This window comes from Acomys russatus, chromosome 14, assembly GCF_903995435.1.
Source record: "Acomys russatus chromosome 14, mAcoRus1.1, whole genome shotgun sequence".
Taxonomy (NCBI): domain Eukaryota; kingdom Metazoa; phylum Chordata; class Mammalia; order Rodentia; family Muridae; genus Acomys; species Acomys russatus.
Window position 1 is genome coordinate 11657233 of NC_067150.1, and position 22618 is coordinate 11679850.

Genomic DNA, 22618 nt, shown 5'->3' on the forward strand with positions numbered 1-22618 from the left:
TAATCGCTACACCAAAACACATAGAGGAAATAAGTGGATACCAAATTGCAATGGAAAACAATTACTATTGAAAAGGAAAGTAACAGAGGAGGGAGTTCTCAGGTACTGTATCATGGCAGTAAAAGCCAAGAGGGGAGAAGGATGAGGCTGCTGTCTTCCAGAGTCAACAAGAAAGGTGCTGTTTGACAAGATACAGTGAAAAAGCTCATCTACCATAGAGCGTCTACCTAGAGAGAGTGATGCTGGCTATGGAGGAGCCTGGATGCTGGTATAGAAGGCTGACTTGCTACGTGTGTGGAGTCCTATGGTTTCTCCCGTGCAAAGAGGGTAGCAAGCTTTAAAACTCTAAAAGTCTTCTCTGGATGTCAAAAAGTGCATGTCAGACTTTGCAATGAATGTGTGTGTTGGGGAGGGAGATATTTAGAGCCCAGCTATTGGCTGGAAAGAGCTAAAATGGAGCAAGGGTACCAGTCCTGTCCATCCTGAGTGATGGGGAGGGACTGGTCAGAGAGGCTGAAGTCAAGTATCTGGAAACAAGCTAGAACTTATGAACCACCAAACAAGCATGGGGTGGAACTGAGTAGAGGTGTCAATGCAGAAGTCTGTAAGTTGCTGGTATTTGAGTGGGGGCTCTGGAAGTTTGCCAAGAGAAGCTGTGCCGTTCTAGGAGTCAAACAAGCTCAGGTGGGAGACCTGGCGCAAAAATTCAGGCGGATACACCAAGAGCAGCACAAATCACACTAGCAAAAGAGAAGGGGGCAGGAATCTTTAAAGACATGAAAGAAAGCTTTAGGGGCAGCTGAACAGACAGTCTGTGTGTATTCCATATGTGCAAGGTCAGAAGGCTTTCTAGATGAGTCCAGAATGACACCTTCAAAAGGATTCTGACCCCAAAGAAAATAAAAAGTTAGGACAGAAAATTGTCTAGTACTCAAGTCCTATGGGTGTGTACATGCTGAATATCCGTCCTTCCAACACAAGGGTTGGGATGGAAGCTTTAAGAATGACAATGTCTAGAGGCACGGCCTGTGATGGGGACAACCATTTCCCATATAGATGAGATGCAGAAGTCACCGTAGTGTCAATGGACCAATCAAGGCCCTGGGCATTACTTGGAGCTGGAGTGAACAGAGGTATCTAGATGGAGGTGTCTGCAGTTGATGAGAAGCCTGTAACCATGGTGACAAAGAAGAGTAAGAGCTCCAGGAAGGCATTGCATGAGCCACTGCTCATCCTGATGTACTGCCCTATGCTAACGAAATCAAAATAACAAAAACAAGATTATGGCCCAAGAAGTTTGACATGACGAAATCTGCTGCCGTTGGTGGCGTTCCCATGTAGCCAGGCTTCTGTACCATTTTCATCTGTGCCAAGTAGTTACCCACCCTGGGCATTTAAAACATACCTACAAATTATCTTGAAGTACTCAGAAATTATACAGTTACTGGCTTTCAAATAACCTTTTGGTAACAGTTGAAGAAGACAATCCAATTCTCGTTACCTTTTAGGGAACTGAGGAGTCTCTTTGATGAGGCTATCACATTGTGTGTACATACTGCCTTGTTTTCACAGATGCTGTTAGTAGGAAGACTCTCTGATGCCAAAGCTAAGGTCATCAGAATGCAGCGAGAAAATGGCAACTGTACATTTTTTCTCTTTAAAACACAACACAGACTTTTACTTAGCATGCCCAGTACTGTTTGATTGGAGCCCTGAAATATGGCAGCTCTCTCAGTGACAGACTTCCCTCAGTGAAGTACCATGTCCCCAAATTTAATTATCTTAGGGCATAACCACAATCTATGATGGAATGCTCCCTTTTATCCACAGCCTGCAGCAATTTGCTGAAATGGAAAGGTGGCCTATTATTGAATATATCTCTAGAAAAAAAAAGATTCCATAAATTCAATCAATAGCACATTCTAGTAGCTTACAACCTCAGAAGCACTGGGGGCTCCCCTGGGGGCTCCCCATAATCCTCTAGTCATAATTTAAACCAATTTCTTCTCATTCTGTCCTCTGGTCACCATCTGCTGCTCATATTTCTCTCATTCTTCAGCCTTATCTTCTATTTTATTTTGCCCCTCCCCCACCTTTCCCAGGCAGGTTCTGTCTCCTAATTTTTTAATCTTTTCCACAGATCCATTTCTAGTCTTTACCAAATGTTTCATTTCTTTTGGATCTTGGCATAACAGTTTAATGAGAACAGAATAACAGTCTTTTATGTCACAAATTTTACTACTCATGTAATCTGTATTTGAGAGAACAGCTCTGCAACTCTATAGATACTCATCTTATTTTTAATAAAGAGCTGTCTTACTGAAACAGGCTCAGAAATGCCCTTATAAGGTAATAATACATTCAGCTCACCCAGATAGCTATTTTTATTTTCATTCCTTTCTACTCTTCTGTCAGACCCACATACTTAATTACCTTCTCAGCATCAGCTTTATGATATATTAGACAGTTACGGTGAAAATGTAACTTTGCCATGTACTTTTTTTTTTTCTGAAGAACATAAAGCTTCTTTCGTAAGTGATCTAACATGTCCTTAAAACACTCATCCTTGAGAGATAGGATGTTTCATTACCCCTCATCTTATAAACTGGGGAAGAAAACTCTGGGAAGATTGCATGATTAAGGTGAGCTGGACTGCAGAAGCCAGATGGAACAGGATGCTTCTCCCAGTTCTGTTGCTAATGTAGCCAGGAGAAGGTACCTAGCAATAACTACCCCAAATTGCTGTCCGTTATTGAGATAGGAAACAGCTGCCCTGGAGCCAAGTGTTGGCAGCACTGCTCTCTGTACAGCCCCCGTTGGTCCAGTCAAGATTCTTCAAAGAAGTTGTCTTCCAACATCACTTATACTCTTTTGTTTGGTGACTTGTCACTAGGGCAATGGGTAAGTCACCCGGTGGACCACCTACTGGCAAAAGTGTTTCTTGGGTCTTGAGAGAAAGCTGCTAGGAGCAGCTGCTCATCTTCCAGAGTATCCAGGCTCGGGTTTCCACTTCCACACTCGGTGGCTTATAACCAAGGCTAACTCTAGCTCCAAGGACCTAGCACCCTCTTCTGGGTATGCACACATGTGGCATTTATTTTCATGCACATACATGTACACGCGCACACATATCTACACATATTGCATTGTTTTAGTTTACTGTTCCCCATCATCTGATCTCCCCCCTTCACAAGGTACGAATAAGGAAAATAAGTTTTTGCATATGAATGGGCAGGAAGAGTCTGTTGGCGACGGGTCGGCTTTGGCTATTGGAAGGACTAGTGTGTTTCTCTACTCTAGGCACGTGTCTTCAGGAAACCCAGTGCTATCCTATTAATTTCTTCCTGGGTAGCTTCCTTTTGTGGTAAAATTATAAAGTCTTAATACAACTAATGTACTGATTCTTTCTCTTTGTTATCAAAAGCAAGGTCTAAGTTAAAGAAGAAAGTCACCCCGCATCTTTCTCCACCTTTTCCCTGGCCTCTCCCACTTTCGTAGAGAAAGCTATTCATGAGTAGGAAAGGTAGACTAGTTCTATTTTTCTCCCTCCTGTATATAACAAAGTCTCAACAGGCTGGAGTATTTGCCCAGATGTTACTGTTACTTCAGTGGGGGGCATTCTGGGATGTGCAGACTTAGCTGGCTTGCCCAATTTTGTAACCTTTGGCATTACATCACAGAGGGCAGACTTCGAGTTCACTATTCCCAGTGACTGTTTCAAAGAGTACTAACTGAAACAGCAGCAGCAGCTGAGGAGCCCTCAACCTACAGAACAGGGATGAAAACTCCTCTTGGGCTACATATTTATAAATTTATTTGTGATACAATCCACCTGTTTGTAATATGTCCCAAAGACCCCACCACAAAACACTCCTTAATGGCACAAGCCAGGTCATGTTAAGGTTGAGACCCACAAGTAATTTAAACCAACCCAAGTAACCAAATACCCTTCAGAAATCAGCTTTAGTGAGGAACTGCTGGAAAGCATCTAGCTCCCTAACACAGCTGCTACCCTGCCCCTTGCAGACTCTGCTCTCCCTTCAGACTTGCTCTTCAATTTACATCAGTTATGGAACCTAGTCCTACATTTGAGCAGCGACCTGCATCTGCCCGGGATGTACTCAAGACCAGAGCACACTTCTGAACTCCCAATTCTGAGTTCATCCCATAGCACACCAAAGTCCTTGGCATACAAATCCCATGCTAAATGTGCTAGCATTTGAGTGCAACCTAAGAGGGGGATGTCCACTACTTCAAATCTCTTTCCTGTCTTCTGAACTTCTAGTTTCTACTTCTACTCTCAAAACTCAAACCAAACCAAATCAAACAGAAAACATCCTATAGCCAAGCCTCCTTCCTTTTGCCTCAAAACTTATTTAGATCCTTAAAAATTAAAGGCCGCAGCTACCTTCAAGAAAGGTGAAGAAATAGAGATGCAACAAAATTCATCCATGTTGCTTATTCAATCACTCCACTTAGAAATTCTGGATATAGATTTAGGATGTGGCCCTATCACTAAGTCACAATGACAAGGTTGGGAAGTAATCACCATCCACCCATTGTGAAGTATTCACCATCCACCTGTTGTGAAGTAATCACCATTCACCCATTTGACAGAACAAGGAGGAAACAGAAATAGAACTGTTATTAGCAGCGAAGGAGACACCTGCTCTACACACCCGAGCACTCACCTAACAATCGGTTTAAGAAGTCTGTAGAGAACACACGTGTCTCATACTTAATTAGGTTCCAAGTGTGAGAGATTTCATACACAATGGTGTTTGCATGTAAGTCTGTGCATTTGGGGCCAGGTACTTCAGATTCATGACAATGTATTTTTCTCTTCCTATTGTTCCCTGAGCTACTGCATGCATTGCCCGAAAATCAGAAAGAGAGAGCCAGCTGGGGTGAAGCACTGTGCAGGAAGCCAGAGGGGCAATGTCTCCAGGATGTGGATGTGGGATATGTTCTCGTACACGAGGTGAGGCCATCCATCCATCTCCCTGACTTTTGGATGTTGTCCTCACAAATTTGAGAAAGGGAAAAAACACACATTAGCACAGCAGCTAATGAGTGAGAAAATTTAGGTAAAGGTGAAAACATGGCCTGATGGTGTTTTAGAAGCTAAGCCACAGGGCATGCAAGTAGCCCTGTGTGTTCTTGGGCTCTGAGGACACCTGGCATGAATCAGAGCCAGCTGATACTCTTGGTTGCTGTTTTTCATTTATGGGGCAGAGGGGAATTCTGGGTAGTGATACCTAGGTTTTTTTCTTTTTCTTTTCTTTTTTTTTTTTTTTTTACATCTTTGTCAAAAATAGCAAAGAGCATGAAGCACACAGATGTGCACAGGACACAGAGCTAACTAGAAGCTTGGCGTGATCTCTCTCAACTTCAAACCTTCAAGTAAGTGGGAAGAAATACCCATTTCACAATTTACATGCTGTGTTGGAATAGAACAAACTAACTGCCATGGAGAATCAGGGTGTTTTCCCTTCACTTCGGAGACTAGATAGCAAGGTTTCCTGGGATGACTTTATCTCCCAGTTCATCACTAAAGGAAGAAGAACTGGGCCTACTCAGCACAGGCTCACGGTACACAACAGAGGCAATGCTGGGCTCAGGTCTGCCCTCGGCCGAGCTACTGCCAAGGTATAGGGTTAGAACGCACTCTGTGATCTGAGGAGAGGGCCCCAAGTAAGGGAAAGTTCTGCACTGCTGACTTATACCATGCACACATATGATCACCTATATGCTTCCTGCGGGTATAAGTGTTTGGAGGTGGGACCTTTAGTTCCCTAGTTCTGGTAACTTTTTGTTGTCTCAGACGTCCCTATTTAATGCTGGCCCTGGGGAGTCACAGTGCTTCCATACAGGTGTGTGGTGTAGCACTGCACAGCCAGGCTGACCCCACTGTTCACTATTTTTCATCCAGCATGGAAACTTAAGTCAAATATCTTCTCTCTAGGTCCTGGGATATTTGGCACATGTTAGCCCTTGTGGAGACAAACATTTGCTCTTTTGTTGAGCCCGCCTAGAGAACAGTGTGCCAGTTTCACACTGTGGCCAAACAGAAGAACTTTATTGTTTAATTTCAACTTCCTTTATTAGTTGTTAAATTGACTAGTGTAATAGTTTCTTGGGTTGTTGTAGAAAATGACCACAAACTGGGCAGCTGAAAAACCAAAGAAAAAAAAAGCAGGCATTTGTTCTCAAAGTTCCAAAGGCTAGATGATAAAAATCAAGGTATCTACAAGGTTGGTGAGGAGGGAGGCTCTGGGGTGGCATCTGGCTCAAGCTGGAGGTGCCCACTGGCTTCTGGCTTTGGCTGGTAGTCATGGATACCATTGGCTTAAGGCTTTGTGACTCCAGTTTCTGCCTTCACCTTCCCGTGCCTGCTCCTTGTGCCACCAGGTCTTCTGGACCCTTAGACATCACTGGATTCAAGGCTGCATTTAATCCAGGACGACATCACTTTAAGAGCCTTAATTTAATTACATTTGAACATTTGGAAACCCTGAGATAGCTTTGTCAATACTGGAGCTTAGGCCTTGGCCTGAGATTTGTAGTAGACCCACTGTTTACCACAGTACAAGCAGCAAAAGCTTCCCCGTGTCCCTGCCTGGTAGAGTGGAAGGCAGAGGGATGTTTGCAGGAACATGGCAAGTTCTCCTGGAAGGAAGCCAGGAGCCTGGGGGATGCTTTCTTTATTCCCCACTACTCACTAGGCCCAGGGGAGACAGGAACAGAGGTGGCTAATCCTTCAGTGTCCTTCTGAAGCCACTGGCATGATCACTTGTAACCCAAGGCTGCCCTCACCTTTTAAAGCACCTGGAAAGGTACCATAAACTACTTGCTAAATTAACACAGATAAACTCCAAGAAAAGGTGGAGAAAATGAAAGGAAATGAAATAGAAGCTATAAGATAAAATGGCTTCAGTTATTTAAAAAAAAGGGGGGGGGGGGAGCGGAACCTAACATGGCATTTGTCAGCTTTTGACACGACCTATTTGTAATACTATCCACCCTTGTTTTGGCAAATTCTAAGTATTACTGTCACATGACTTCTGTTTCTCTAATTTGGTTAGCTTTGCAGTTAACTCATGAAGAAATAAAATCCTTAAATTAAACGTACTGAACGTTCAGCTTGTGTTAGGAGAGATGAAGGGCTCTGTTGTCATGGCAACAAAACAGGGCTGAACAAGGACAACTCACCCATTCAGCAATTAGCTACTTCAATTACCAGTTAACTAGGTGGTGGTACCTCCACATAAATTCATTTCAATTCTTCCATTCCTGTAAGACTGCTAATTCTTATCCCCCCCCCGCCCCCACCTCTTACAGGAGAGTGCTTATAATGATGTGCCACCCCATGCTGCCTTTCATTAAACTGCGTCATTAAGATCCGCAGTGTTGAGGGGAACTAAACAAAGCCCTGGTCAGATGTTAATGACCCGATCTGGGAGCACATACCACAGTATTTTCTTTTAAATATCCCTTGACCTTAGTGCACAGGAGAGAAGATGCCTGACTCTCCACAGGGCATTTTCCATTGTATTTTCCTCATTGGGATGCTGAGGGCATCATTTCCAAAGCTCTTTTCAGAGAGCATCAGCTTTGGGACATAACCATTGCCCCTGAAACTCACTGACACTTACTTAAATACTATCCTTAAAATTGGGGACCCCCAGTAAGATAACATAGGTTTCGGTAAACCTAAAATGTCTAGGGGAAACAGTATCTAAGTATGAGGTACACAGAAGGTAGAATCCTGCAAGGGCAGAGGCTTTGCTCACACGAGCTTCCAGGCACCCCAGGGACATCACACCACTGAAATGAACAGAGGCCTAGATGATCAGGCAGACACCAGCACTTAAGGGTGAGATTCTTAAGCTCTTTTCCTCTCCCCAAATATGTGGCAGGTAAAACATTGCAATTTTCACGTGCCTTAGAAAGATTTGCAGGAATGCCACAGTCCTGAGCATTCTCACAGAGTCAGTGTAGAATAAACCTGGGAATTTAATGCATGGAGGGTTTGAAATGAGGGGAGAGCAGCCCAGGAAGAGAAGGCAAGGACTGCAGTGGATCTAAACACTCTCTTAGAAGTAAAGAACAAGAACAGCTGTGCTCTCCCCAGCAAAGACAAAGGACTGAGCTACTGCTGAATCCCGTATTCAAACTTAGCTCAAGGTGACATTTCACTGAGCTGATCTTCAACTATAGTCAAATCTGTAGTGAGAAGTGTGATGGTACCATTATCATAAGAAAAAAAAGGCTGGTCAAAATCAAGGCTAACACTGGGGATGGACCTCTGCCAAAGTAGGAAGGCGCATGCTGACCAGGTCCCGCTGACGAGGTCCACAGTGGTGTGGTCCCTTTTCGAGTCTCAGAGCTCTGAAGAAATCCACTCTTTGCCCTTCTAGGGTTCCCCATGCTAAGCCCCCCTTCCCCCACCCCACTCCCATCCAGCACTGAGTTGCACAGATTTGAAAAGGACGGCTCATCCTTAAGGAATCCTCCAAGAGCATCCTTCATCCTTCTCTCCACCTGACTTGCTCATCCAGATTCCTTCCCTGTGTCCTTAGCCTTCATTCGCCTTCTTTCTCCATTCATTCTTCCTCTCTGGGGTTTTCTAGAAGAATTCAAAATGGTCTTGATGCATCTAGTTGGAGTTGGGGCTAAGAAGCCTCTTTGGTTTTATGTTTTAAATCTTGGTCCCCGGCATAGTTCCTGGCATAGAATAATCGTGAAACGAGAATCAATAAGCAATCTTTCCTGAAGTCTTATTAGGTGGCGAGCATTTCACGCTCAGAGCAAGTCCTTAGAGGAACGCCCTTCTCACGCATCATCAGTGTGCAAGGAACGAATACACAGTGTGCCACACCGCGAGACACTAAAATTATACCCTGCGTGTAATTTAGTCTTAGACAGAATAGTTCTTTGTGCTCAAAGTGGAGTAAATAAAGTAGGACCTTGCCTTATCGAGGCAGTCATTCACAGTATCTCACAGAACTTGCTCTTAGCAAAATCCCCGGAAGGCCTACAATATCAAGCTACTACTTGTGTATTTGTTTAGCTTACCAAATATGCGCACAAACATGTCAGAATCATTTTAGTACATTGTCTTTAAAACTACCGGATGGACAGATGGGATAGTAACACTGTAGATGACACGGAACTGGTCAACCGATGGCGAATGAGGCAAGATGGTGGCTATCAGAGGACTCTCTATTCCTTTCATAGTTTTAAAATAAGTTTTATAACCAAACTTTATGACAAATTTCCCAGGTAATCACTAATGAAGATACAGCCCTGTGCTAATGAGCATATGGTGTACACCAAATTTGCCTCAGTGCAGACATGGGGCTGGCTAGAGACTGTGTCTGTCTCCAGTGGGCATCTGTTATTATCATACAGCAGAAGGTAAGACATACACTTAAAGAGTGGGCCTAAATAGTAATTTTGAACCAGGTTTATTCTGTACATGTGGTTTGCACTCAGTTTGTAGTTTTGCATTCTTCTAAGCAGCTGCGTGTTCGCTTTGGTTTACTCAACAACCATCACTGGGTCTGACTCCGTGGGTGCCTAAACAATAGTCCAGGGAACACTGACCACCATTTTTGTTGTCATTTGAAACAGTAGATTTTGCAGACTTTGCTGTCATATGTATTAAGCGAACTCATACAGTCAGACAAAAGGCAACAGCCACACATCAGAAGGCTGACAAGGAGTCCCATGGTGAGACACAGCTTTCAGAGTCATAGCTGTGGATGGCATAAGCTGCTGGAAATCACTTCTGAGCCATTTACTGCAATGAGCCACTGAGACGGGAAGGGCTGGCAATTCCCACCACACACATTGCCTCCTAATGAAGGCAGAGAACATTTTGGCTTTATTAAATACGGAAAGTAAGAAAGTAAAATACACATGCGCACGCCAGGTGGTGGCCAGAGGTCTCTTAGCCATGCTGAGGAGTGCCCACTAAATTTCTCATGGACTTAATAGGATTTTATAGCAAAGTTGACCATCTCTCTTGGGGACAGTGATAATATCTGCCATTATATTGCCAATAGTATTTATACTAAATTTTCCACAAGCACAATGGTCAGCTCCCAAATTTATAAGAAATTAAATTTCCTTTATTCCAACTTCCTTGATACTTCTTTGTTGTTGACATCTCTTCCTTCCATCCACTGTGCCGTGTTTACTTAAAATAATCATCTCTTTCTTAATGGAGTTACACATGCATTTGTGCAACCACATAGCTTTTGCATTAGAATCACAAGTGGCACCTCTACATGGTTAATGTTCATGGAATGCTCTTGAAGTTTTGCTGACCTCACATTTTCCCACCTCTGATGCTATGAAAAAAGTATGCTTATTATTTTCAGTTTGCGGAAATGGAAACTGAGACCCAGAGAGGTACATAAGATGAGGTAAACACGTATTACGTAGCAGAGGAGGGTCTGTCCCAAGGCTGACTGACACCAACCCTTAGCCATTGGGTTTTCCTGCAGGCAGGTTAAGTTTACTTTCAGTAGATGTCTTAGAAAGTTATAGTGTGAATTTCAGTCCTATGGAAATTGATAGGGTACAGGTATTAGAGAGGTCTTTCCATCCTCTAACAAGCTCGGTGTAGAATGTGCCTCCGCCCAAAGCAATGGTTTTAATTTTCATGAGGACAGAGTGCTGTCTTTACATCCCTGTGCACTGAGGGAAAGAGAGGAGCACGGTGATTAAAATCAGGATCCGCGAGCATTGACAGGTATCCACTGAAAAAGGCTCCAGGAGATCAGAGCAGTGTGTGCACCTGTCTGGAAAGCACCAGAGCGACTTCATAGGGGGTGCTCTTCCTGCAGAGTTCTGAAGGGTTAGTTGGGAACTGTCAGGCAAGCAGTGCGAGGGTGACATTCCAGGGATAGCACATAGCAAAGGGGTCCCGGAGACTAGAAGGGCAGGATGGGCCATAGCCTGAAGGTCTTGAGTGCCTGGCAAAGAGTAGAGACTCTAGCCTGGGAGATTAGAGAGACCTTTACGGCTCTGAGGGTCTGTGTTAAAATTTGTACAATCACAGCATCCTAAGCATAACTTGCACATTTGTTTTGGCTTTATATACTTGGCCCAACAGGAGCACACATTTGGTTCTTTCTGCTGCTACAGCTAATTTCAGTGATCAAGCATCATATATAAGTGACTTTTTTGCTTGTTGAGCATAAACCATACGCATTATACTAAAGTTTTCCCAATAGCCCCTCTCCCCAGTGTTTGGTGATGCCTTTTAGGACACTCTGTATACCTGCTCCTGCTGGTTTGCCAAACCCACTGATAAAAGAACTGTGTCTGAGGTCACCTTCATGTTAAATATTCATTCAAAATTCTTCTGACCTTGCTGACCCTTGAACCAAATATAGAAATTCTTTAGAAATATCAAAATGCATTTTACCTGCTCCATTCTGTTAACTCACTGCTGATAGTTTGATTTGGTAAAATGCACAGAGGCCGAAGTGTCCCTTGGTGTCCAAGTTACTTAGAAGGCATTTAACAAATACTTTTGGATTGATGAAACAGAGTCAATTCTGAGCAAGGGTTTATAGGGTGTTCTGAAGATTAGAGCAAAGGAAATTGAGCCTCAAGCATATTGTGGATTTTTAGTTAAAAACTAATTTTCATGATCTCCATCTGTTTTTACAACTGTATCTTAAAGGTACCAAGAACTTACTTGCTTTGTGAATGGGTCTCCTGGTGTAGTACAGACTGGCTTAAACTCCCTGCAGAGACCAAGCTGGCCTTGAACTCAGGATCCTCCTGTCTCATCCTCTCATGCTGGGATCACACAGATGAACCACCCTCCTCATCTGACTGAAGTGCTTGGTTCACTGTAACAAGAGCCTCCAAAATAAGAGTGATGTGTTGAATGACCTCTGGCTTTCTCAAGTTGGTTTACATAGACCTATCCCTCAGCCAAACAGGAAACACAACGAAAGAGATGGTTCCTGCTCAAAAATGAATTATTCATGGTAGTGCCCACACGGAAGCCCACATTCTTAGAAACTCACAATTACTTACAAGCCTCCCCTCTGATATGCTTGCTGTTGCATCTATGCAATCCATATTAGGTACAGATGATTCCTGTTCTATGTGGAGAATTACGTAGCTGCCCAGAAACCAATTAGAAAGTATTTTCTGAGCAATTACTCTGAAGATGACATTAGGCTGGGAGAAAAGAGCCTTTGTGTGGAAGAAGAGACTCTGGTGCAGACTCTCTTTCCGCAGCAGTTTCCTGACTTACATCACATGCCAAGGCCACCCATAAAACCTCTTCCATTCGGATGCACTGCAGCACTGTGAGGAAGTACCTTATGTGTCAAATTAATGGCAAAGGTATGTCCAGATAGGTGGTAAACATTATTTCTGCCTGTGTCTATAAAAGTGTTCCTAGAAAAGATTAGCATTTGAATCAGTCAATGGAGTAAAGAAGACCCCCTCTTCATCCCAGGATGGGTAGGTACCACACAGTCCTTTGGGAGACTGAGGGCTGGAGATAAAATGGATAGAGGAAGGGTGATTCTATTCATCCTTTCTTTCTTCACTCATGGAGTCTATTATCATCTGGCCTTGAACATCAGAGTTTATGGCTTTCACTCTTCAGGACTTATATCAGAATTATCCACGTTGTAAGATACTGTGATGGCTGTTCTTAGTTATCAACTTGCCTACATCTGGAATGAACTAAAACCCAAATGATTGCTTATGCCCTGTGAGGGATTTCCTTCTTAATTAAATCATTTGAAGTGGGAAGACCCTCTTCTAATCCAGATCTCTGAGGTGGGAAGACATGCCTTCAGTGCAGATCTTCCATCCACATCTAATTGGACCCATCTTTTGCTGGAAGCCTATGTAAGGATGTGAAAAGGGGAGGCACTCTCTCTGTGCCTGCTTGCTCTCACTGCCAGGGGCAAGTCCATTCCTTCACTGGCATCAGAGCCTACTTCTTCAGGATTATGGTGTACACTGAAGACCAGCTGTCCATCCAGCCTTGTGAACTGAACAACTACTGGATTCTTGGACCTTCCATTCACAGGCAGCCATTGTTGGACTAGCTGGACCATACAACCTGCAACGCATTCTAGCAAATCTCTCTCTCTCTCTCTCTCTCTCTCTCTCTCTCTCTCTCTCTCTCTCTCTCTCTCTCTTTCTCTCTCTTCTCTCTCTCTCTCTCACACACACACTAAATCACACACACGTATATACTTATAAATATAAATATATAGTCATTCTATAAGTTCTTTTATTAGAGACCTTTAAAATTCTATTTGTGTATGCTTCTCTTGTTCTTTCTCTTCTCTCTCTTTGTGTGTGTGTGTGTGCACATGTTTGTCATGGAATAAGTTTGGAGGTCAAATGACAACTTACAAAAAGTTGTTCCTTCCATCATGTAGGACTAATTGACTAATAAAAATATTATATCTATGTTTTAGGTATGAATATTGAAGTTCAATAAAAGAAAATAATCCATATCAGAGTAATTGGGAGCCCATGTTCTTAGGATGTCTTCCATACACACTGGATTATTCTGTAAAATATGAAAGATACAAAAAGAGAGCCGGCCAGTGGTAAGACACCTAGGATGATTTTCATATTCTATACAGTGGAGGCAGCGACCTTGAATAGGACATGGACACATAGTCACCTCATTATGGATTTAAGTATTTGTTTCCTACGTATGCAACTTAATGTTAGCTAGTGATGGCCTGGAGATTCCATCAGAGGTACATAGTGTCAGAAAGGGCTCAGTGAACACTGCTGGCTGGTAGGGGAGGCAGCTCAGAGGCAGGGAAAAAAGGTAGTAGGTAGCAGGCACTAATCCTGAGCTGGTATTTAGTTACCCAATTTAGCAAACATAGATAATATTAAAAATAACATTCACATCCTCTTTCTTCCTGGGCAGCATCTGTTTCTATTTACTGATTTTTATATATTTTTATTTTTAAAATTCCATTTGTGTATCTTTGTGTGTGTGTGTGTGTGTGTGTGTGTGTGTGTGTGTGTGTGTGTGTGCATGCATGCATGTGTGTGTGAGTGCATGCATGTGTGTGTGTTTGTGTGTGTGCAGATGCACATATTTGTCAGGGCACAAGTCTGGCAGTCAAAGGCCACCTTACAGGCACTGGTTACTTCCATCATGTAGGGCTTGAGGAGCAAACTCAGGTTGTCAACCTTGGCAGCAGCTTTGCCTTTACCAGCTGAGCTGAGCCATCTTATCAGACTGACATCTTGTTTCATGTTAGCAAACATTTGGCGTCAATTTGAAATGAACACTAAAGAAAAAAAAAATTAAAGATACTATTTTACGGAGTTGGATAATATTTTGGTAATCTAAAATATTTTTAATTATCATTTTAGTGGAAACTTTAGATTTATGAAACACACAAATAACTTTCCTTGTATAAATGACACATCTTCAAAGTGCTCTCAGAACATTATTAATATATCAGGTAAGTAAAATGTCATAAAGGAACCATTTGGGACAAACACAATGTACACACACACACACAAACATACACACACACATACACACATATATACACATGCAGAGGCACAAACACACATACAATGTAGACTTAAGTGACATCCAGTGTGACTAAATAGCTGTAAAAGACTCAGCTACACCAGGGTGTGGACGTGATAGAAACACCTGTGAAATCAGGAGACTTCACTTTGCAAGTGTCTCACATCAGCTAGTAAGGTCCTGCAGGAAAAATCTGCCTTCCACAGTTAAGTGCTCCCTAACCAGGCTTAAGTCACCCCTTAAATCCTGTTTCAAAAGCTTAGTAGCATATTGTTGGATGCCCTACCTTTTGCTAAAAGCTTATCTTAGAACCCTCGAAATATAAAATCTTTTCTGTAAAAAATTTCCTAGGTCTGCAGTAGGAGTTTTAGAAAAGGTCAATATGTCAAATTTTCTAATATTATCACAGAAGAGGTTTGTCAGGTTAACATGTGATAAAGTAGAATAATACACAAGAAACATAGTAAACATGGACACTTAAGCACATGACTCGTCAAGCATGTACCTCAGTGACCAATGGGGGAACACCACAGGCAGACCGGACATCTTCCAGCACGTGTAGGAAACAAAATCGATGAGGGATGGGAAGGAGGAGTTCATTAGAAAGCCCACAGCTAGAACTTTCCAGTCAACTCTAGTTTCTGCAACCTGAGAGTGGATCCACAAAAAAGGAGACGGAGAAACACTTTACGAAAAATTAGTTCCGGTAGAAGGACACAACCATGATTATTTTTGTGAGTGTGTGTCCTTGGATTGGTGGATGAACTCTTAGACATGAAACCAAAAGTATTTGTGACAAAATAAACAAAATTCATACTCTTCCCAACTGTAATTAAAATTTGAAATGATTGTTTGTCTAAGGAGAATATTAAAGCAAAGAAGTGTTTGCTTCAGCAACACATATACTAAAATTGGAACAATGGAAGATTAGTGTGGCCCCAGTGCAAGGATGACACGTAAATTTGTAAAGGGTTCCGTATTTTAAAGAGTCAGGGAATAAAGGGGCCTGGAGGGATCAGCAGTTCCACAAGGAGACCAATGGAACCAACAAATCCGGGTTAAGGACGGGGAGTGCTGCAAAGATTGATGCACCAACCAAGGACCATGCGTGGTGTGGACCTAGACCCTCTGCTCAGATGTAGTGGATAGGCTGCACAGTCTCCTTGTGGGTTCCATAGTATGGGGAGCAAGGACTATTTCTGTCATGGACGCTGGCCGCCATGATCACTTCCCCCTGGCAGGGCAGCTTTGCCAGGCCACAGAAGAAGAGGATACAGGCAGTCCAGATGAGACCTGATAGGCTGAGGTCAGATGTGAGGGGAGGAGGACTCCGCTTTCTGAGGACTAGGGGGAGGAGGGAGAGGGCATGAGGGAAGGGGCTACAATCAGGATGTAAAGGGAACAGATTAAGAATTAAAAAAGAAAGGACGGAAGGAAGAATCCTGCCACAGTTAGCATGTGAACTTGCTCACAAACTTCTGTGTGGAACACTTGGTCCCTGTCTCCTGGGGCTCCTTCAGAAAGCTGGAGAGGCTCTAAGACGGGAGGCCTACCTGGAAAAAATAGGTCACTGGGTGCTTTCAAGGCTATTCCTAGGCTATTAGCTCTTTCTCTGTACAGGGAGAAAGAACCACCTCACTCCAGCCTCCTTCTGCCACACGGGGCTGCCCAAGTTTATGGGGCCAAGTAGCCTCATAATACAAAATAAGTGTTTAAGTTGTTCTCTCATGTATTTTCTTCTCAATAGGGAAAATGAACACGGAAAAACTTGCATATTAGTAAATTATATATCTGATGTTTATATCTAGGCTATATACAGAACTCTTATACCCCTCAGAAGAAAAATGATCTAGTTTAAAATTGAACAAAAGATTCATAATAGACTTTTGTTTCAGAAAAATATAAACAAATGGCAAAGAAACAGCTAGAGTCACTGGCCACACAGAAATCAAAATGACAGTCACACTCCACTCATCCTTCATGCTATTAAAAACACAGAGAGCGTTTAGGGGAGAGCACGGAAACACTGAATCTCCCCCACTCTCTTAGGCATAATGTCAAATAGATCAGTCACCTTGGAAAACAGTGGGAGAGGACCTCACAGAATTGAACGTGGGCCCTGACAGTGCAACTCCTGAGTATGTTCTATTTATTTATTTGCTTATTTATTTATTTATTTATTATTATGTATACAGTGTTCTGTCTGCGTGTATACCACAGGCCAGAAGAGGGCATCAGATTACATTATAGATGGTTGTGAGCCACTATGTCCTTGCTGGGAATTGAACTCAGGACCTTTGGAAGAGCAGGCGGTGCTCTTAACCACTGAGCCATCTCTCCAGCCCCTGTATGTTCTTGAGCGTGTTCTCCCTGAAGCATTTATTACACACAACATCTTACATGGATGTTCCTGGGGGAGCTGCTCAGAAGAGCCAAAAAGTACAAAAAAGAAAAACTCTGGCCACCTACCCTGATGCATGAGCTGGCAAGGAGCTGTACCAGTCATACATGTGTGATTAAAATCAAGAGAAATGAAGGCTGAGGAATGCCATACCACAGGGCCTCTGAGGAGAGGGGTTAAGTGAAAGACACCTCTCAGGAAGGACATGACTCCGCATGTGAAGCATCCAGTGTAAGCAGTCGCACAGACACAGACACATGTGTAGCCATTCCGTGCCAGGCACAGGGTCTGAAGGGTCCTAGCAAAGACACAGATTTCTTCTCTAAGTTAATACAAGTCACCTAAGGTTGATTGTGGTGGGAGCTGCAAGATGGAAAGGATCAAATACATCCCAAATCTCGACTCTCATATTTTTAACTTGAATAAAGTGTGAATTACAACCAATGGAAACGTTACACATTCCCTCCCCTAACAAAACAGACCAAAAAAAAAAAAAAAAAAAAAAAAAAAAAATTTAGAAAAAAGCACCCTGCAGTGGTCTGGAAGTGACTGGGTGCTGGGATTGTTGGTGAATACATACAGAGCCACAAATGAAGCCAGTCTCACTCACAGTGGGGGTCTGCCAGACAGGCTTCGACTCCAGTCACACTGACTGATTTTTTTGGAAAGGTAAAAATTCTCTCTTTAAGCCTCGGTTTACCACTTTTGGAAACCAGAAAATGAAGTCGCAGCTGTGCAAAGCAGATGAAGTACAAGAAAAGGCAGCATGCACTTGTACTGAAGACCTGGGTGGCCTGATGTCGGTGACCTGCACTGTCCCCTGGAAATCACTAACAGGTGCAGGGGGGCCAACTGCATCTGAAGGAGGAGCAGGGCCTAGGTCAGATGCAACCCTAGGGGTCAGGCCCAGAACAGAGATGGGAGTCTCAGTGCTGGCAAGTATTACACAGACCCAGAACCGTAAAGGTGGGTTTTAACCCTATGACACTGTGCATCTCAGCTCCCTTCCCTCTGAAATGTGAAGACAGAGGGGTTCTGCTGCCTGCTATGAAGACTAAGTAAGATGTACAGAGAGAGCTGGGGAAAGCTAAGAGTTGCTAATGTTATATAGCACTTCTATACATTCCCCACAGAGGCCAGGGCAGTGCTCTGGGTCTTCATGTGACTCTATGTATGCACCAAAGGCCATTCATCGATAGGAATACCCTCTAAAAGCCTCCTCGACCCACTTTAAATTAGGCTCGGGTGCATGAAGGTGAGGAATGGGCCCCAGGGAGATTTCCACGATCTGCTTGCCGCCTCATGGCTTCCCAGCCAGCCAGGTACACAGCAGCCATTTGGAAAGGCTCCTGAAAAAAAAAAAATGCTTCTTCGGGTAATCAAAATATAAAAACAGCACACAAACAATTTTGCCCCTGTATTATTAATTACCTTTTGGGACTGAAATAAAACAAAACAAATTACCCCTGCTGAGCAGTGTGATAACCAGAGACGGCACCAGATGAGCTAAGCCTGTCCTATGCCAGAGACAAATAGGGCTTGCTCTGTGCCAGAGATAAATTGGACAGGCTCATCTCCCACTAGAAATAGCCCTCCACATACAAATGCAGGCTTTGCGTACTCAGCTGCTTAAGCGAATGCAAGCATGCAAGCCAGGCTTGCACACGGGAGCATTACATGTCACATCCACGACTGGGCTTCTGAGAGACTATTTGAAAGGTAATTTAATGCTGGTTAGCAAGTGCTTATCTTCCAGAAAGGAAAATTCCCTCTTATCTAAATAAACATTTTCTGGAGTCATTGAAGTAAATCCCTATCAATAGCTTGTAATTATGTTCTCTGGAAGAAGGTCCGTGATAGCCAAGGGTCTTTAAGCAGGCAGAAAATACCTTCCTCTCTCCTGAATCGAAGTCCTGCATGCTCTCACTGCCCTGCCGTCATAGCGCAAGCCCTCACCAGAGAGTGAGCACACGGGGGATGATTCACATGGCTAAGCATTTCTTAACAGGCTGGAGGAAAATGGCTGGATGTGATAGCAGTAGACACTCGCCCAGCCAAACAGAGGAGCCACTGCAGAATGAGGCTCATGGAATGTGGGGCAGAGCCTGCACGCCTAAGCACATTTGTCAAAGGTGCCTGGCACATCTTCAGCCCAAGCAGTCAGCCCTCTGGAGCAGTGAGTGACTTTATTTTACTTATTAAATGCAGAGTACTTCCATGTCCCTCCAGTGTATGAGCGAAGAAGACTTCAGGGTACTCTCAGGCACCGTGGGTTCTACTTTCCCTTACTAAGCATGCTTCACCACACTGAGCTGCTCAGGAGGCAATACTGTGGTTTCCAAACTCTCCCTGGGGCAGACATCTGCAGGCTGCATCTGCATCATGGCTAATTCACTCAGGGCACCACAGCATGTGATGTTATAATTTGTACAGAATGGACCAACACCTCCCCACACTGCTAGAAAGTTACCGAGGAGTTCAGAGAGTTGTCAGTCTGGAGAGAAACCATGCTAATGGCATCTTCAGGGCTGCAAGCAACCTTATTTGAGGTGGTACTGGTTTTCAGGCCATGGACCTGTCACAGTGAGCTATATAGACAGAAGAGAGTCTTGGAGGCAGACACACCTCAGATCTCTCCTCCTGGTCCCCTCCATAGGGTAGTAAGTACCACAAAAGGAGTGAAAACCTAAAGGGAAGGTCAGCAAAGACTGGGTGTAAACATTTTCAGGAAAATTGGAGGCAGATCTTCCCACAGAAAGTGGAGATGGCGGAAAAAAGGCTTGGGACAGGGGAGAGGCTTGAGATGAAGAACGGAAGGAATGTCATGGGCAGCACAGAAGGAAACCAAGGAGGACAGACAGACAGACATGAGGACGTGGGTTCACCAAGCTGCAGCTAGACACCAGTGAGGCTGAAGTGAGAAATGAATGGAGACAGTTTGAGCCTACTATTATGGGTTACTCACTGGACTGCAGGTTTGAGGCAGGGTACAGACACTGTGAGGAGCCTAAGAAGTTCCATTTTGGGCTTGTGTGCTCTGACTGGACAGCTAGGTGATGTGTGAAGGAATGCCTCTTAGTGAAGCTATTAGCAATGCTATGTCTTCTCCCCCTTTCTTTACTGGGGCTTGACAGCCTGAAAACAGCAAACTAATGAAAAGCTGCATTTACCCAGAGCTGAAGCACCATGAGCCGGGTTGGAAACTAGGCCCGTTTGGAAAATGACTGTCTTGCTCTTTCTCTCCCTCCTCCCCTCAAACCAGTACCCTGGAAAGAACCTGAAGCAGCATGGGATCTGAGCACGCAATTTTAGAAAGAAGGTGCGAGGGCAGGGATGAATGGCTAGCCCACCGTGGTTTTCAGCATTCTGCCACAGAAAGGGCCGAGAGGACTGTGTTTCCGGCATGTGTCACGATGAAGGTGTACCAGCTTTGCCCTGGCGATAAGCTGAGGTGAGGCGAGGACGCTTTCGATGCAAAGGGTGAACCTGGAGTTCTTGTCCTCACAGGCACTGTGGGTCCTGAGGTAACAGGGAGGGCAGGACAGAGGACACAATGGAAAAGCCACAGACACAGAACATGCCTGGTGGCTGAGGGCCTGGGAAACTCAGATAAAAGCTTAAAGAATGGAAGGAACACAGGGCATGAGGCTGGAGATAAAATACCTGGGTCCTGTCGCACTGTATTTACACAGAACAGTAGAAGAACTTTCACCTGAAGGGGTTAGGAAAGTGTGTTCCCTTGCAGGAAACTGAGCTATGGAAACCCTGAAAAACGACAACATAGTCACGGTGAACATTTCTTGAGTGCCTATTGTATCCCAGGTGTTGAGCTAAGCATACCATCACTCCATACCTGGCTGAGTTAGCCATGGGACTATCAGTCATTATCATTTTTCCAAGTGAGCAGACAGGCTTTCTGAGGTGACGTTTAGCTCGCCTTGTCATATGCTGACAGTGTAATCATCATGTACACATTAAATGCTCCCTCTTAACTAAATAGGCTTGAGGAAGGAGTGAGGGCATGCAGGCCCAGGGTTGAGAATTGTAATTTACAAGCGTTTGTGGGTCTTTGATTGGGAACATAAACACCTTGGCTTCTCAGAAGGAGCCTGCGACTTTGCTGACTGTGCCGATAATGCAGTGTGTGGCCCATCCAGCAGGGAAGTGTGGCAGCCAGGATTAGTCAGCATGGGCCACTGCTTTCCCTTTCAGCACAGACACAAGGCACAAAGAGGCTGTGATAAGGGAACAGAGTCACTGCTCAGCTCTGCCTGGGAGTTAGCTGCAAGGGACTGACCAGAGGTGGCCTAGACATGCTTGACTGAACAAACCAATACAAGTCTTAAAGAAAAGCCAGACTTGGCCCGGTAGCTAAAGGTACACAAACTGTTATCCCAGAAATTAACAAACAGAAAAGGAAATCGTTCAGACACCCGCTGCCTCCCGTTTCCAGTGAGGGCTAATTTTATGGCATGTGGGTCAAGCTATTTTCAATGAAAAGCTGCGAAGGATTATTTTCACCATAACCCAAAGAAACACACTTTTCTGCTCTGCACCTAGCAAAATTGTCAGTGCTGCTCACCATTCCTGATACACACACAGTTGTGCATGAGATCAATGCCTGGACTTTTAAAAAATTGTGTTTAGAAACAGGGCGGGGGTCCAAACAAACGTGCACTGGAGTTAAGCTGTAGCTCCTGTAAAGGACTGAACTTTGTCACTAAGCCGGTGGCTACATCCCTCTACTGCCAGGTCCACACTTTACAGAGGGGTTTGAAATAGAACTGTGAATCTGCCGTTTTTCCCTTTTATTTCTTTTCTTCCTTGGGTGAAATCTTTTTTGACTTGGTATCCCCCAATGAGCAAGGAATGAAAGGTTCTGGGATTGATGGCCCAGATATCCCCCGCCCCATCAAGCGCTCGCCGTCCTCCCTGTTCCTCCTGCAGCAAGAGGCCTCCTACCTTACTGATTATGTTGTACAGAACTTTGGGCACAAAAGCCACATCTCCAAATACAAAAGTCAAGCAAACCTGGGGTGGCCGACAGAGCCTGGTGTCAGCATGCCCGGCTGTAACTTACTTCTTTCTGGAAGAGGAAGCCTTCTAGAAAGTTCTAGACTCTATGTTCTTGAAATATGAACTCCTATCTCATTTATCACTGTAGCCACAGCCCTATGGCACAGTGCAGGAATCTTTCAAACATTTGTGATGTAGAACCAGAGCCAAAACTTTGATATAAATAATGGTGATGCTTGCAGTTGCAAAACTATAACTGGACTGTTAATATCTACGGCACCATTGCACAGCACCATTAGAGGCCCATGTCTCCTTGGAAACCCAGGCTGCTTTTAGGAAACCTGGGAGGACACCACGCTGTCGTTTCTTTACATTTTTGTCTTTCCCACTGCCTATTTCTTTTTATCATAGTCTCTTGCTTCCTCTGTTTATCTACAGATTTCCAATTACTCTTTCTTTCTTTAGTTATTATTTAAGATATGTTACAGTGTCAGGGACAATGTAAAATAGCATTAAAACTGTAGTAACTATTGCAAAAAAAAATCAATACATCTTTTAGGAATAGGGCTTTTGCTTAAAGTTATTCATCTTACAAAAAAGTAGGCTATGACTTCCATTGAAATTAAGGACTCTTT

At 43.8% G+C, this 22618-nt stretch overlaps 1 protein-coding gene and 1 non-coding gene across 2 annotated transcripts in view; one reads left to right on the forward strand and one right to left on the reverse strand.

Annotated features, from left to right (window-relative positions):
- Fat3 (FAT atypical cadherin 3) overlaps positions 1-22618 on the reverse strand; it is a 615276-nt gene that overhangs the window by 307315 nt on the left and 285343 nt on the right. The window lies entirely within an intron of this gene.
- On the forward strand, positions 15448-15550 carry LOC127198861 (U6 spliceosomal RNA). The gene has a single exon (XR_007831895.1). It is a non-coding gene; the product is annotated as a U6 spliceosomal RNA (small nuclear RNA).